Genomic DNA, 16,560 nt, shown 5'->3' on the forward strand with positions numbered 1-16,560 from the left:
TCGGAGGTGTTTCAGGAAGATTAGAGGTATTTTTGGCTAGGTTCAATGGAGTTACATGAGCGTTTTCGAGGGCTTAGGAGGATCTCAGATGCATTACAGAGAGTCTGAGGGGGCTTTAGGCTGTGGTTTTTCAGGAAGTTTCACAGGATTTTCAGCGGGTTCCAGAGGCTTCGCAGGGTCGTTTTCGGTAGTTTAGATAGGTCTTAGGTGCGTAACATGGAGTCCGAGAGGGTTTCAATGAGTTTTTGGAGGCATTACAGAAAGACAGAAGAATCATTAGAGGTTATCATATGGTACAGAAGGCCCAAGGCGGTTTCAAGGGTTTTCGGAGACATTGCAGAAAGTGTCAGCTTTTAGGCGGATTTCAGAGGCGTTTCAAAGCGTTTCATAACCTCTTCAGGCGGTTTCAGAAAGGATTCATGGCGGATTCAAGATGGCTGATTACGCGTGTACATCCAATGACCTATACTCAAGGGAGCTCTTGGAATCTCTTAAACAAACATTGACAGCACATAGTTGCGTGAGGCTGTACAAGCAAGTAATGTAATGTACAAGTAATGTAGATTCAACGCTTTATGCTGGATTTTTTTTTTTGGATTTAAGGGGAGTTCAGGGCGTGCTCAAGGGGAGGGATGAAAGGGGATGGGGTTGGTTTGGGACTGTTTAACGATTCTTAAGAACTTTCTTGAACATATCATCGAATCTACATGCATAACTTGTGCGCCTAAATGATTCAATGCTTACGCAGCCTCATGCAGCTCTGTGCTGACAAGTGGTTAGTTCAAAATTTGTTTAAGAATATCTAAGAGCTTCCTTTGAGTATAGGTCATCGAATCTTCAACCGTAAACAGTCTGGAACGTCTTGAATCTCTTCTGAAACCACCTGAAACGTTTAAGAAACACGTTGAAGCGCCGCTGATATCTCCCTGAAGCTTACTTAAGAACTGTGAACCAAAATGTATTTTTAGAAATGATAAGCTCCCTTAACCCCCCTCAAAATCCCCAGTAACACCCCTGAGGCCCTCCTTGTGGTATTCGTGGCCGTGTGGTTAGTTGCGTCAGTCGTCTAGGCGTTTCGTAAGCCTCGGAGTGCGGATTCGATTCCCGTTCCAGTTGGGGAAAACTTTTCGTCAAACGGAAATTTCTCCATTGGGCTACTGGGTGTTATCTGTGTGTCCGTTGTCTCGTGTTAGTAATGTTCAGTCTGTGCAGCCTTTCGCTGAAGACGGTGTAGTGTCTTATTTATTTATTTATTTATTTATTTATTTGAAACCCCCGAAAATGCCTGCGTAACGACCCTGAAACCCTTCAAAAATCCTCTGAAGCTTCCTAAAACGCCCTCGAAATCCCCCTAAACCCCCTTGGACATCTTGTAACGCACCTAATACCCTCCGAAACCCCCCCTCCCCCCAAAACGCTTACGTAAGGCCTGAGTAACGCCTCTTTAACTCGCCAAAAATCATCTGAAGCTGTCTGAAATGCCTTCGAAATCCCCCTAAAATCCCCTCGGACCCAATGTAACGCATCTGAGACCCTCAGAAACCCCCGAAAACGCATTCGTAACGCTTCTGAAACTCGCAAATAATCACAAGTTTTCTCGCCAAAACTCTGAGGCTTTTTGATATGCCCACGAAATCCCCTCAAAACCCACTCGGATCGAAACTCCCCGAAAATACCCCTGAAGCCCAACCCCCCCACCCCCCCCCCCCCCTGCAACGCCTCTGACACCACACTCCGCCTCCTCCTGAAACTCCCATGAAATCCCTCTGAAACCCCTGAAATCTGGCACCTTTTAAATCATCAGGGAACTCACCCTTCTTAAAGTTTTTTGCAATCTTCATATCCATTTACGTACGTAATAAACTGAATCGATTTAGGTAAAAACTCTATTTAGGCAGTCCCGACTCGTTACCTAAACGGATGTTTTAGTGTATTCCAAATCTCGATTGTGGATACATTACAGGGGTTGTCAGGTATCCAAGGCTCCTCCTAGATACGCCACCACAACCCTCTTTCTGTTGGTCAGTCAGTCAGTCAGACGACGAAAACGGCGACGACAACGCGCCAACAGGCGCGTGTCCAACATTCAAGAAGGCCACTTTTTTCCTCCCGCTGGTCCGAGGTACACAAGCTCAATTTATTATGATATTTTTTTTCGTCGTTTTGTGAACTACACCCAAGATATGGCCATTTTTGTGGTTGGTTGGTTGGTTGGTTGGTACTCAATTACCGTTACTCGACGACCGACCAAAAGGCTGCCCAACACAAGTGAGGGTGATTATCATTCAGGTCGCAGGAATTTGCAAACTGCCAGGCCGTAGAGCACTAAACGGGCGGGCGCGGTGTGACTCTACACAATCGCGGTCAAATCTGCATGCCAAAGTACCCGCTAGTGGTCAGTGGTCAGCTCTGCGCTGCGTTGACTGGACTTGGACCTCTGAGAGTCACTGTCCTCCTCCTCCGGGTCCAGTCAACCGTTGTTGCGTTGTTGTAGTTCAATAATGTCCGCGCAGCACATGGACGACCGTCGGTCGGCGCCAAACTGTGCGCTCCCGGTGTGAGTCAGCAGTCAGCACGTGTTTTGTTCGGTGGCCAAAAATTTATACTTCTCCACTTGCCCGGCGTGCGGCGACTACATTGCAACAGCAACGACGTATTGAGTCTGCGACACGTCCTAGGTGGTCGGAGAATTTCCTGGTCGGCACGCAATGGGGTGATGTTTCGAAATTCCTCGGCGCAAAGTAGCGCATACTGCTCTCATCGTGTAGGTAGGAAGGCGATTGCTGGAATGGAAGACTAAGCCAAGGTCGAATTTTACGAATTTGCGTGTTGTGTAACCCCAGTCCGTGAACATTATCATCTTCACCACCTCCCTCTGCGGATGTGCGTTGAATTTGGACGCTGCTGTTGCTGCTGCTGCTCGGTACAAGAACAATCCAGCCAACGGAAAGTGCTAAAAAATGCGTCTGACGCAAGTGCGGACACAAACGACTTGGTAAATATTTTGGTTTACGGCTCGTAGACGGTACGTGCCTGACAAGGAGATACCAAGGGTACCCAACTGCAAAGGTCGTCGATGGTAGAAATGCGTAAATGGATTAACGGTACTCAAAGTTGATGTAATTGAGTAAAATCATCTGTTGTTACTCTCGTGTTGAATTTTCTGCATTCTTGAGCTACTTTTTTTGGATGAACAGCTTTCTCGGAATATAATACTTTTAATATAATCATTTATTACTAAATGAATACGTGGCATCTTTACATAGATAATACTGAGTGTACAGTTATACGCCGCACATTTAGGTTCACTGCAGTTTCTCTCCAACTTTGGGAACGTCGCACATTGTCTGTTACGCTCCACGTCATATTGTACCATTTGTTTTTTTTTTCGAACACAATCTTTGCAGGGGTTGTTATCCGGCACTCTTAAAACATGTCCTACCTACCGTGTCCTTCCGACTTTAGCCACCTTCTGCATACTGGGTTCGCCGTAAAGTGCAGCGTGCTCGTGGTTCATACTTCGTCGCCACACACCGTACTTCTACACTGCCTATGATCGCATAACTGTCCCATATGAGTAGAAAAGCCATGGAAGTTCATCACGATGTCGTAGTCTCCGTTAAGATTCCAAGGAACTACAGTGCTCATCCGAAACCTTTACGTAGTTTTGCACACCACCCATCGACCATCGTTGTTTTTATCAACTTTGTAAGTTTCCCGGGAAAGTCATTATCCTTAAAAACTTTCCGAAGCTTTGTGTGGTCGATAATGTCATTAGCAGTCTTGTTAGCGATCACAGTCTTTGACACCTTTTCGTCGATATTCAGCTGCCTTTGTTTGCCACATTCGCATCACAAGCGATCAAACTACCGTGCGAAACAAAAATGTCAAACGAATGCGCTTGACCACGATAGCGTCTTCAGGAGATGGTTTTGTTTTTGTTATTACTGTCGTTCCCATAAGGAGAGCTGTTTTGGCTAAATGTATGCGTCGTAGTCGATCTAGTAGTCGATAAGCACGAATAAACTTATATTATACAAATCATAATCAAAATTGGCTAAAATCATGCGAAAAGCTGGAATTAGACAAATGTCATCGTGTCAGACGACGTTGATTTATCTTCGTTCTACCTCTCGTACTGTGTATGAGAGGTAGCGGTAGCGCACGAATGTTACGAAGCAAGCTGAGACCCGACCGCGGCAATGAAACGAAGGTAGTGAAAAGTGTCGAATGCACAATGGTCCACGAACCAGATTTACGAGGAAAGATGCATGCAGCGCCTTCAAATGTTTTTTTAGACAAATATGGTCTTCTACAAAGTTGTCCCTAAAAATAAGACCCTCTTTTCAATATACATGAAAATTAGGGTGGTCCATATTTTCAAAGAAATTGGGAACCAAACTTTTTTATTTGCAAGAATAACTGTATACATTCTTCGGGAAAGTTGTAGATCTATCAATTCTGAGCAAGTTTGCCGAAGACACTATTTATGTAGCTTTAAAATTGACCGATCTAGAGGGGCTTGGTGGTCTAGTGGCTACCGCTTCTGATTTATATGCAGAAGGTCCTGGGTTCAATTCCTGGCCCGTCCCTTTCCTCCCACTTTGTATCTTTCTATATACTTTCTCTCTGCTCTCTACATATACAACTCATGTATATAAACATGTTCATAGCCGTCGCTAGAACAGAAACGGGTTGAAAAAGCCGTTTCCCTTCCTTCCAAACTTTCACAGCACAGTGTCACAATCCTATTAGAAAACGCCTACAAGTTATGCAATCAAGCGAGCTGGTGCTGCACATCTTTAAAAAAAAATAATAAAAACACACAATTCTATCACCTTCCTCTGGTATCCCCACACCAATGTGTGAACCTTCTGCCATCCAATTCCTTCCAACACTCCAACATCTGCATGAATTTGTGCTGGCGCAGAGGTATATTCGGCCAGATGTGGATACAAACGATTGCAATCATCACTTCCCCACCCCCTTCCCCACATTGACCTGCAACCTGACGTGGCAGGCGCCATTGTCGCCTAAAAATAGAAGATCACCAACGCTCACACACTGAAGATGCCTGCTAGTCCCCGGTAGTTATCTCATTGGTCCTTGTGTGAGTGTAGCTGGTCTGGCGATACTGGAGTAGCATCCACGGGCGGTCAATCAAGCTCAAGCTCAGCTTAAAATTGACCGATCTAGAGGTATTTTTCTGAATAAGCTTAGGGTGGTTCAAGAAAACCCGGTTTTCTGGCGTTAACTTTTTCAGTTTCGATTTTTCATCAAAGTCGCGAAAGAAACATTTGTAGAGCATTTGAAGACGCGTCGTTTTGTGCGCTGAGATGATCGTTATCTCTTTTGGTGTTTTGACGGGTTGGGGCAAACATAAAAAATATCTTTTGCCCGCATTCAAAAGAAGAAATGTTGTTATAAGACATATCAAAAAATTAGAGGGGTGTTATTTTTGTAACTCAAGTTAAAAATACTTGAAAAGTGCCTATTTTTCCTAGAAAATCATCAATATCTTTTGAACGGAATGACGTAGCAACATTCTCAGCACACGAAAATGTGCGTTTTTAAAGCTCTAAAACTGGTTCTTAGACAACTTTGATGAGAAATTTGAAACAAAAAGGATAAAGGGTTTAAACTGTTTTGACCAAATTTGGAGCATTTTCCCATAGTTTTCATAGGGTGACGCTAGAACAAACCGTTTTTTGCTTTATCTTTTTTGTTTCAAATTTCTCGTCAAAGTCGCCTAAAAACCACTTTTAGAGCTCTCAAAAACGCAAATTTTCGTGCGCTGAAAATGTTGCTACGTCATTCCGTTCAAAAGATATTGAGGATTTTCTAGAAAAAATAGACACTTTTCAAGTATTATTCACTTGAGTTACAAAAATAACACCCCTTTAATTTTTTGATATGTTTTATAACAACATTTCTTCTTTTGAATGCGGGCAAAATATATTTTTTATGTTTGCCCCAACCCGTCAAAACACCTTTTTAAAAAACTATGATATCATAAGAAAAATGCCTCTAACTTATGAACCAAAAGAGATAACGATCATTTCAGTGCCCGAAACGACGCGTCTTCGAATGCTCTACAAGTGTTTCTTGGGCGACTTTAATGAAAAATCGAAATTGAAAAAGTTAACGCCAGAAAACCGGTTTTTCTTGAACCACCCTAAGTTTATTCAGAAAAATACCTCTAGATCGGTCAATTTTAAAGCTACATAAATAGTGTCTTCCGCAAACTTGCTCAAAATTGATAGATCTACAACTTTCCCGAAGAATGTATACAGTTATTCTTGCAAATAAAAAAGTTTGGTTACCAATTTCTTTGAAAATATGGACCACCCTAATTTTCAGGTATATTGAAAAGAGGGCATTATTATTAGGGACAACTTTGTAGAAGACCATATTTGCCTGAAAACTCATTTGAAGGCGTTGAATGCATCTTTCCTCGTAAATATGGTTCGTGGACCACTGTGGAATGTTTACAAGCCTGGTCATTAGTCACCTTGAAACCGATGATGCATGGGGGCTGTCCATAAACCACGTGGTCATTTTTTTGGGACTTGTCAACCCCCCCCCCCCCCCCGCGTGGTCATTAGTCCATACAAAAAATTTTATTTGTCCATACAAAATGGTCATTGGCCGAACCCCCCCCCCCCCCCCCCCTTAATGACCACGTGGTTTATGGACAGCCCCATGGGGATCTGCACTATTTACATTTCTGGAAGATTTCCCTTACTGTGAAGATCTGGTGCGTTTTCGACCGGTCGTCGATGAAGCTGGTTTGATAACTTCCCACAAACTCATTCGTATTAGGTGACAGATGACGGAAAATTACATGGGATAGCATTTTCTATGCGGTATTCCAAATAGTGATTGTTCTGAAGTTCTAACATTCCAAATGGTCGCCTTTCTTGTGAATGCGTCAGATTACCCCTTCCTTCCACTCTTCCGGAAGCTGTTCGGTTTCCCAGATCCTGACTATCACCCGGCACAGGCACATGATCAACTTTTATGGGTCCATCTTGATGAGTTCAGCTGCGAAACCATCCTTTCTTGCTGCTTTATTGGGTTTGAACTGGTGAATGGTATCCTTAACTTACCTCAACTTGGGAGTTGGCTCATTTCCATCCTCTGCTACATTGGTGTACGCCAAACTGTGAGCTATGTAGTCCCCGGCGTTGTCGTGGTCTTTCGTGCCTACGTTCTCCTTTCAGATGCTTATCGAAGTGCCGCTTCCACCTTTCGATCACCTCACAACCTCCTCTTTATCTCTGCAGATTTCAGCTCAGACGAGTCTGCTGAATACGCTTCTGTTTATATAGTTCCATGTTCTGCCGGGTACCTTTCTACAGCATTATCGCCTACGCTGCGTTCATCTTCCCCAGAATTGGCCCGCACTCCTCATCGGATTATTCGTTCCGTCGACTCCGTTCTACGTACTGGAATGTGTTACTGGCTGCGTTGTTGATGACTGATTTTACTGCACTTCAGCAGTACTTTTGCGGGGCCTCATCGAGATCGCTTTCGTCTGGAAATGCTACCTCAAGAATCTGCACATATGCTGAAGCGACATCCGGTTACTTCAGTCTAGGTTATACCATGGCGGACGCCGGTACCGTGTGGATTCCGAAAAGATAGTGATCGATGTTAGCGCTATGATAGGTTCTGACGTCGCTAATGTCGGAGAAGTACCGTCAATGCGAAGTGGTCGATTTGTGATTTCGTTTGCTATGGTGATCTCTAAGTGTAACGATAAGAGATGTTGGGAAAATGTGCTACGGTCTGAATTCCTCTTCCAGGCCTATCTGAGTATTTAGGTCATCTCCCAGTAAACCACGTATCGTAAAACGATATTCATTCAAAATCGTAATTTATTCTGTTAGAAATCGAAATCGCAGGAAGTGATAAGTGTTGCAGCAATAATGTCGAAAAAACTTGTATAGAAATCAGTATTGCGATGTGCTTACGACGGGCAGTATTATAAACAGCACAAGCCGTAAATAGAGCAAATCAAAATCGTAACTTGTCAACAAAAATACTATATCATATATTCAGTCAGACAAGCATTGAGCGCAATCGTAATGACTTCAAAGAAATTGTCACCCAACCGACCAAGAGAATAGTGAACATAAATCATTATTGCGATTCAGCCGGAAGTTAGTTGTTTTCAATACAGGACTGGAATAATACTTACATGATATAATGTTTAATTTCCACACCTCTGCAGTACATAAATGCCAGGAACAGACCAGCAGTCAACGCAATTAGCATAGCATAATCCCGCCTCCCCCACATCACTGCCACTGGTACGGTGCTACCCACAATTTGGCACTAATTCCACTCACTGGGCCGCCGTTTCTGAATCTGTTTTTACCCAAGTTTTCGTTACACCAAAAAATCAAAATTGTGCACCAACTGATTGCAATTATAACACTCAATGATAGGTATTAGCCGCAAATTAAAGTTGGGGGCTGATATTCACTTGATCCTTGGGAATATTTGGGTGCTCCAACTATTCAGTATTTGGATGCACGCCTTACCAAAACGTTGTTGTTTACTCTGTTGCCGATGACCGACCCACAAGATGTTCTGGGTGTTAAAAGCAGCTTTCCACTACAAACGAAAATAGTTCACGAGAAATCGATTGATTGATTTGTCCTTATTTAAGAGACTTTCACGAGAAATATTAATTTTTCCGCGACGATGGACGACGACGACGACGACGGCTGGAGCGCGACGGCACTGTTGTAATGTAAACAAGACAAGCACCATAAAGTGCAACCTAAGATCGTTAGAAGTTGTATATCTGGCAGGTCTTAATATTACACATCCGATCTGAAAAGCACGAAATGAAGTCGCAAAGACTTAGAGAGAATTTGCGACCGACTCGCTGTATCAGCACCATTGGTAAAATAACAAGGCATTTGATACGGACAACCTTTGAGTTTAAGTTGGCCAAATTTCAATGTCTTTTCGAGAAAGATGAGTTGGTACCGAGGTACGGTATTGGATTATGGACCCCGATGTTTTGTGTTCAAAGCTGGATACTGACATTCCATTTTTTTTTTACTTTTCATCGGCAATATGGGGCATCGTAATACTTATCATTGAAAGTCGTTTTTATTTTTCCGACGATACTTTGGGACATCATATTACTGTTCAAAGGAAATCGAGAAAAATCGTCAGAAGTATATATATGGCCTCCACTTTGGTACGTATATAGCCGTTTCGTGCACTATATACGAGTATGTTGGTTCTTATATGGATATGTATAACACAAATTATATAGACCAAAATGTTTACTGGGCTATGATAAACTTGACGTCGTGGCTTGGACAACGGTCGTATGCACGTTGAAGCTGTGCGTAGAATGCGTCCTTGTTATCATCTGTGTTCTGGAATGAGGACTTTGCGTGTTGATTAAACTGAATTTGAACCTTGATCCTCTATCTGCACATTCCTTCGTCAATCCGCAACTATCCGCTTACGCGCATCACCGCATCATGATAACAGAATGATGTTCTCAGCTCGCGTGTGTTGCCGCAGCTCTGGTGGATGCTATGTTTACATCTCAAGGTTCGCACCATCCATCCATCCTGTTTAACACATCTCTTGCAGCGCCATGATGCCGATCCCACGGTCCTTCAATACATTGGCGAGTATGCGGGTGCTCTCAATGAAGTTGGGTGATCAACAATTCCATGTACCGAGTTTCCAATCGCAAGTTTTTTTCGTTGGCTGAGGTCATTGCCGGTGGTCCAGGATCGCATTATTCTGCTGTTGATTTTCGTTGCAATTGTTTTTTTTACGGCTGGCTCGTAGAGTCGGACATCAACACTCTACTGTCCGGAGGACCATAGAACATTATTGAGATTAGAGTCGATCCCTGGCATTCTTACAGCCTGCTCAGTGGCCTACATCCGTTCTGTGAAATTGATGTTATGAAATGAGCGTTGCTCATAAACTCATCACAAATATGAAATTCACATCATAGTTACAAGAACTAGGTTCTTTACAATTTTGTATTGTTTCAAATTACTCTTTTATTGCAATTTAAATAAATTTATATTTTATCACAGATTTATTGGGCATTCATATGCCATTTATTTAACACTGGCCTTACTTAAACTGGTGGCATGTCTTTCCTTAATTTATATTTTTTTTTTATCAATTTACCTAATTTTAAGGGGATTCAGGGACGATGCAACAATGTTCCAACGGGTTTCAGCAGCGTACCAGGAGCTTCCAATGGGCCTCAGGAGTGTTTCGGGAGTATTTCAGGGGTGCCCATGAAACGCCTTGTAAGCTTCTGGAACGCTCCCGAAATCTTGAAACTTCTCGGAACACCCCTACAGATCCGAAAAGTTTCAGGGGGTTTCAAGGTTTCGGGAGCGTTCCAAAAGCATTCGAGGGGTTTCAGAGGTGTTCCAGCGGTTTTCCAGGGGGTCTCAGGGAGTTCCAGAGTCGTAACATGCGCGTTCAAAGGCGTTCCACGAGTGTTAGAGAGGCTTCCGTTTCCAGGGGATTTCAAAGGCGTTACGTGGAGTTTCAGAGGCGTTCCAGGGGTGTTCCAAGGAGGTTCATGCAATTTCAGAGGGTTTCAGGACTGTTTCATGGGGTCTCAGGGGAATTCATGGAAATTTCTTGGGGTTCCAGGGGTTTTCAAAGGGTTTCAGGGGCGTTCCAGGAGTGTTCCAAAGAGCTTCAAGGTGTATCAAGGGGACCAGAAACGTTTCAGTGGTGTTTAGAAGGATTTCTTGGTGTTTTGGGGCGTTCCATGGGGCTTCAGAGGGTTCCAGAGGGTTCCAGAGATTTCCAAATGCGTCCCAAGGTTTCAGAGGCGTTCCATGGGGTACCAGGGATTTTCAAGGAGTAGCATGGGTGTTCCAGAGGGTTTATAATGTTTCAGAGGATTTTAAGTTGTTTTAATGGTATCCCAGGAAGCTTCAGAGGTTTCTCGTGTGTTCCAAGGAGTGATTGAGGGCATCCCAGGAGGCTTCAGGAGCGTTCCATGGATTTCAGGGGTTATCATAGACGGTTCAGAAATTTCAGGGAGCTTCATGAGCGTTTCAGAAGTGTTTCAGGGGGATTCATGATGTTTTAAAGGGTCTCAGAAAAATTCTAAGTATTGTAATGGATGAGTTCAATTCGCTGTACCGAAGATTTAAGATTAAAAATGCTATCAACTGTTTTTAATCAACTATCGATTGATAACCCCTCTGTCGATCGCAACAAACGGTGGTGTAAGGCCTGAAGTACACAGTGTCAAATATTTCATAAGGAAGGAACTCAAAAAACAACATCTGTTTGACACTATTGAAAATTCGATCGAGTCAAGCAGATGTTCGAGCATTGGTTTCTTTTTGGACAAACATTTGACCCGGTGTACTAACACCTTCGTAAATTGACAACTTCGAAAGGAGACCTCTCGTGCCTTCGACACACTTCGCAGCCTCTGGAGCCGGCCTTGTGATACCCAGGCAGGACACGCTATACACCGTTTGTGAAGAGTTAAATAATGGTTGATGATCACCCGCTAACCCTGACTACAAGAAGTGCTTATCTCTAGGTCTGAAACGGCAATTCACACCGAAGGCCGACGGAAGGCACACTGTAGAGCTATTGAAAAGGTATGCAGGTCGCGCTCATCCTAGGGGGTTTCAGGGGGTTTCAGGAGTGTTTCGCGGATGTTCCAGGGGTGTCTCAGTGGTACCAGGAGTTACCAGAAGGGAAGCAGGGGTTCCAAGAGCGCTTTAGGAATATCCTAGAGTGTTCAAGAAGTCCCAGGGGCATTCCTTGGCTGTGTCAAAAGGGTTCAGAGGCGTTTTATGGAGCTTCAATGGATTTCAAAGGTGCGTAATGGTTGTTTTAGAGGCTTCAGGTGGTCTCAGAGGCATCCCAGGACGTTCCAAGGGGTTCAAGGGCTGTTCCAGGGAGTTTATTGGGGTTTCAAGGGTGTTCCATGATATGACCTGCCACCCCGAACCGCCTTGGAACTCCTCTGGAAATCTCCTGATACTAGTCTCCTAGTTTCCTGAATCCCCTTCAGAACCCTCCATAAATCTTCTGAAAAGCCTTGATACGCCTCTGAAACATCCCTGAAACCTCCTTAGAAGCCCCAAGGAATCGCTAGGAATCCTTCCCATAGAATTTGAAAGTGAAAATCCGAAAACATTGTAACAAATAGTTCAAAATTTCGGCTACCACAGTGAAGCGTTTAACATTCAGAAGAAACGGTCAACATTAGGATGGACAAGGCGAATGTGGAAGCTTTAATAAAATTCTGCGGGATCGACCGGCAATGCAATTCGCGAGTGACCTACCACCATTCACCGTTAATTCTTTCGGTTCCAATCTGAACTACGAACGAACAGCAATGAACAACAATGCCAAATGAATGACGCAGCGCATCGTACTGGCGATGGGGTTGCGTGGTCCATTCAGTCCAATCCGATTGCTGCATTTTCCTCGAATCGACCCGACTCGCTTCAACAAAGAGGAATGAATATGGGTGGAAATAGGCGAATATACGGATCCCCGGTTGCATGTTTTTTTTTCAATGATTTCAAATTTCTGAGCAATTTCTTCAGCATTTTCGGAAATCATAGATATTTGGAGTCGAATAAAGATCTCCTACCGTTTGATGCCGTCTTGTATACCGGTCCGGTTAAAACGATGCCTTACCTATAAATAGAAGGAAACATAATATCATTAGAAGAAGAAAAACGATAATTTCTAGAAGATGGTAATCAAAGACTTTGTGGTAATCTCAAATCAATGTAGAAAAATTTGCTTGCAGAGATATTGATAATTTGATCGAAACATCAATTATATAGGTCATTTGCTCTCCCCACAAGTAACGACGGTTATTTGAACTACGTTGTAAACAATCACCCACCATTTTAAACAAGGAACAACAAAATACGAGATATTCGCGCATCTTCTGTTAACGGTTACATGCGAGACAATGATGTACGCATTCGATTATGCTGCGGTACTTACCCCATACAGAAGAAACAACACAATACATCTCCAATAACTACTCAAAGAATACTTTTCAAAAAGCCATTCCTATAAAACTTCTTGGTGAAATATTTTTTTAATTTTTACAGAAATTTATGAGAAGCTATGAGCGCAGCAAGAATTCCTCAAAAAAAAAGGGATTTTTTTTCAGCTTTTCCAGGATTCTTCTAGAAATATCTACAGAAACTTTCTTTTCCTCCCGGCTCTTCTCCAGATATTGCTTCAGCTATTTCCAAAAAAAAAAATAGTTACTGCAGAAATTTCTAACCAGCTTTTTTTTCAGAAGTTTCATCAAAGATTACTCAAGTGGTTTTTTTTCAGAAATTTCTCAAGATAATTCTCAAAAGATTCTTGTAGAAGTTGCTCCAGAGATTGCATTGCAAACTTGCCTTGAGATGTAAGACCATTCTTCAGGATTTCTTCCAGATTTTATTCTGAAATCATTTTAGAATTTAACTCTTGGATTCTCCAGTAATTTTTAGCGATATTCTTCTTGAGATTATAGCAAAGCATTTTCCAGTTGGCCAGGCTTTCCATCAGAGATTCATTTAAAACATTCAATTTGTTTTAAATTTTCTTTAATTGATTCTTTAAAGAATTCTTTCAGATTTGTTTAAAATTTCAGCTGGGTTTCCTCTGAAAATACCTCTAGGGATTACTTCAGAAATTGATTCAGTTTATTTTATCCATTAATACCTTCAGGTGTTTTGCACGAAATTATTTTTGGAATTCCTTCAGAAGTATCGCCAGGAGTTCTTCCAAGGTTTACTCTAGGGTATCCTCCAGGAATCATTCCAGATTTTTTTTAGATATTTATTCAAGAATTCCCCCAGCACCCTTGTCTGCAATTTCAACACGGATTCTTACTGATTTTTTTTTCATGGATTCCCTGCGAACTTTCTCTGAGATTAACTTCAGAAATTCCCCGAGGGTGTCCTTAAGATAACCCTTTCATATATATTTTTATTTCAAGTACTCCTCCAGGAATTATTCCTTGAATTCCTACACAGTTTTTCATAAAATTCTTTCAGGATTTCCTTTAGACCTGTATCAAGCAGTTCTTCCAGATATTCTCCACGAACTTTTCCGTAGGTTATTTTAGAAATTGCTTCAAAAAATATTGTTCAGAATTCGCGTCAGGAATTTTTTTGAACATTTCTTCTTGGAATCGCAAGAGATGTATCCAGGGATTCCTTCAGAAGTTCTTTGAGAGAATCGTTGGAGCACTTTTCCGGTATTTTTTCTGTATTGTCCTCGAGGAATCTCTGATTAAATCCCAGGCGTTATTTGTGAAGGAAGGACCCTTATAGCCTCAGCCGTAGAGGCGTAGATATTCAGCATGACACTCAGGGTGGCGCAGAGAAGCTGAGAAGCAGGCTTTATCCCAATGGAGATGTTACACCAGGAAGAAGAAGATTTGTAAAGGAACAGCAGGAAAAATAAAAAAAATACTTCTTAAATTTCTCTAGTAGCCCCTGAAGAAATTTTCCAAAAAAAATCCTGGAGAAACCATTTGAAGTATTTCCGAAAAAATCACTAAGGCATTTTTGAAAAAAGCTAGATAAATTTTTGGACAATCCAAAATTTGGAGGAAGAATTTCCTAAGAAATCGCTTGCTCATAGACATAAAAAAATCCTTAAACTGCTAGTGGAATCTCTGGAGATATTTTTCAAGAAGTTTCCGAAGAATTTTTGGATGGAATCCGTGGAGAGGAATTTCTGAAGGAATCTTTGATGAAGTTTTTAAATAAATCTTCTGTCCTAATCCTTAAGGGATCCCTAGTGATAGTCTTAAAAGAATCTCTGAACGAGTTCCAGAGAAATTCTTGAAGGAATCCTAAAAGCTGTTGCTGAAGATATCTCTGGAGGAATACCTGGAAGGAACCTGGAATCCTTGGAAGAATATCTGGAGAAACACTTTTAATTCTATGTAGATTAATAGCGTAATCTCATTAAAAATTTCCAAGGGAAAGGAAATTGCTATGGATTATTTCTAGAGAAATCTTCTGAACTTTCTGAAGAAACCGAGTAAGAAATCCAAGAAGGGTATTCCTGGAAAGTAATCCTGGAGGCATATCTGGGTGAATACAGGAAGGAATACCAAAACACAAAAGTGTGACACCTATACACAAATTTCACAGGTCCAATACAAAAAGTGTGCCACAGGGAGAAGGTGGGTTGAATATGGGCAATTTTTGCGCAACCTAATTTATGAACTTTCAAAGGAATCAATGCAGCACTTGTAGAAGCAATCCACAGAAGGTTTATTTCAAAAATGCTTGGGAACATTTATAGAGGAATCTCTAGAGAAAAATAAGTTTAGAGATAGTTCTTAACGGATCTCTAGTGAATCATCTTAAGGTACCTCTGAAAAATATTTCTGTAGTAACATTTAGAAGATTTTTGAAGAATCTTCTGGAAAAAATCTGAATTCTTGACATAAAAAAAAACACTTTCAGAATGGCTGGAGTTCGTCGATGATCTTTTGAAAGCATCCACGAAGAAGTTTCTAAAATAATCCAGGCAGGAATTGCTTAATTATTGAAGGTTTTCTAGAATAATTCTAGGTGAAACATCTTGAGGCTCTCGAAGAGGAAATTCTGGAAAAAAATATGACAGGAAAAATCCTTAATCAATAGAACATTTTCTATAACGAATCTCTGGAGAAATCTTTTGAAGAATTTCTGAAAAAAACCTCAATAATTTGGAATTTAAGGGCCAAAAATTGACAAAAATTGAGTATACAATTTTTTTTTAAATTGATATCATATCTTAACAATTGGTTTCGTAAAGTGCTGTATTTCCTCATCGGCCTCTCGACAAGCTCGCAAAATGTAAGTTCTTTCTTCGGAAAGGAAGTAAAGCGTGGGTCCCGAGATGAACTAACTAGCCTATGGCAATAAATCTCGCAGTGCACCCACGATTGAAGGTTGAACTATTCTAGATAGTATGAGTGAATCTACATATACAAATATACTACCTTAGCTACACTGGCGGTGGTGCCAGTACGTTAGTATGGTAAAACAGCAGAGTTTCATGTCTTTTTGATAAAGTAGTCTTGTTTTTTTTGCAGATTTCTTTTATTTATATTTTCGTGAATGGAACAACAGAAAAAATGCAGTCTGCACCACATCGATCATGCTCAAATCAGATGAAAAATACAAGCGCGACACCGTGATAGCGTCGAAGTGCATGCATAACCAATGTAACATTTTGATGATCAATAAGTCTTGTAGAGGTTTTGGCAACCGTAATAAAGCTGTATACCTTTTATTTTGGTTGTATGATGGTTTTAAAAACCTCTTCTAGTTCATTTGACTAAACAATGTTACTTGGGTAGTTTTTTTTTGTCTGGCGCTTCCAAATATTAGTTTATCACTCTGTACTGATATGCACGCAAATCGAATGAAAAAGACACATGCTCGAGGCATGACACGTGAGTTAGTTTGTTCATTTTTACTGAAAATTGCAAAAACCTTGTTCACAAGGTTATCTAGATGGACGTTTGCCACTATGACTAGGGCCCGT

At 41.6% G+C, this 16,560-nt stretch overlaps 1 protein-coding gene across 9 annotated transcripts in view; it reads right to left on the reverse strand.

The window, feature by feature from the left end:
- The window catches only part of LOC109429323 (ras-related and estrogen-regulated growth inhibitor), a 279,937-nt gene that overhangs the window by 155,042 nt on the left and 108,335 nt on the right, over positions 1-16,560 (reverse strand). Inside the window, exon 1 of one of the 9 annotated variants that reach the window (XM_062846767.1) lies at positions 12,669-12,694. The exons of 7 other annotated variants lie outside the window; for them this stretch is intronic. The gene's annotated coding sequence lies outside the window, so the exon portion shown is untranslated. Of the gene's footprint in view, positions 1-12,668; positions 12,695-16,560 lie in introns of those variants that run through there. One more of the 9 variants, XM_062846768.1, reaches the window with a different exon arrangement.

The sequence above is a fragment of the Aedes albopictus genome, chromosome 1 (genome assembly GCF_035046485.1).
Source record: "Aedes albopictus strain Foshan chromosome 1, AalbF5, whole genome shotgun sequence".
Lineage (NCBI taxonomy): Eukaryota > Metazoa > Arthropoda > Insecta > Diptera > Culicidae > Aedes > Aedes albopictus.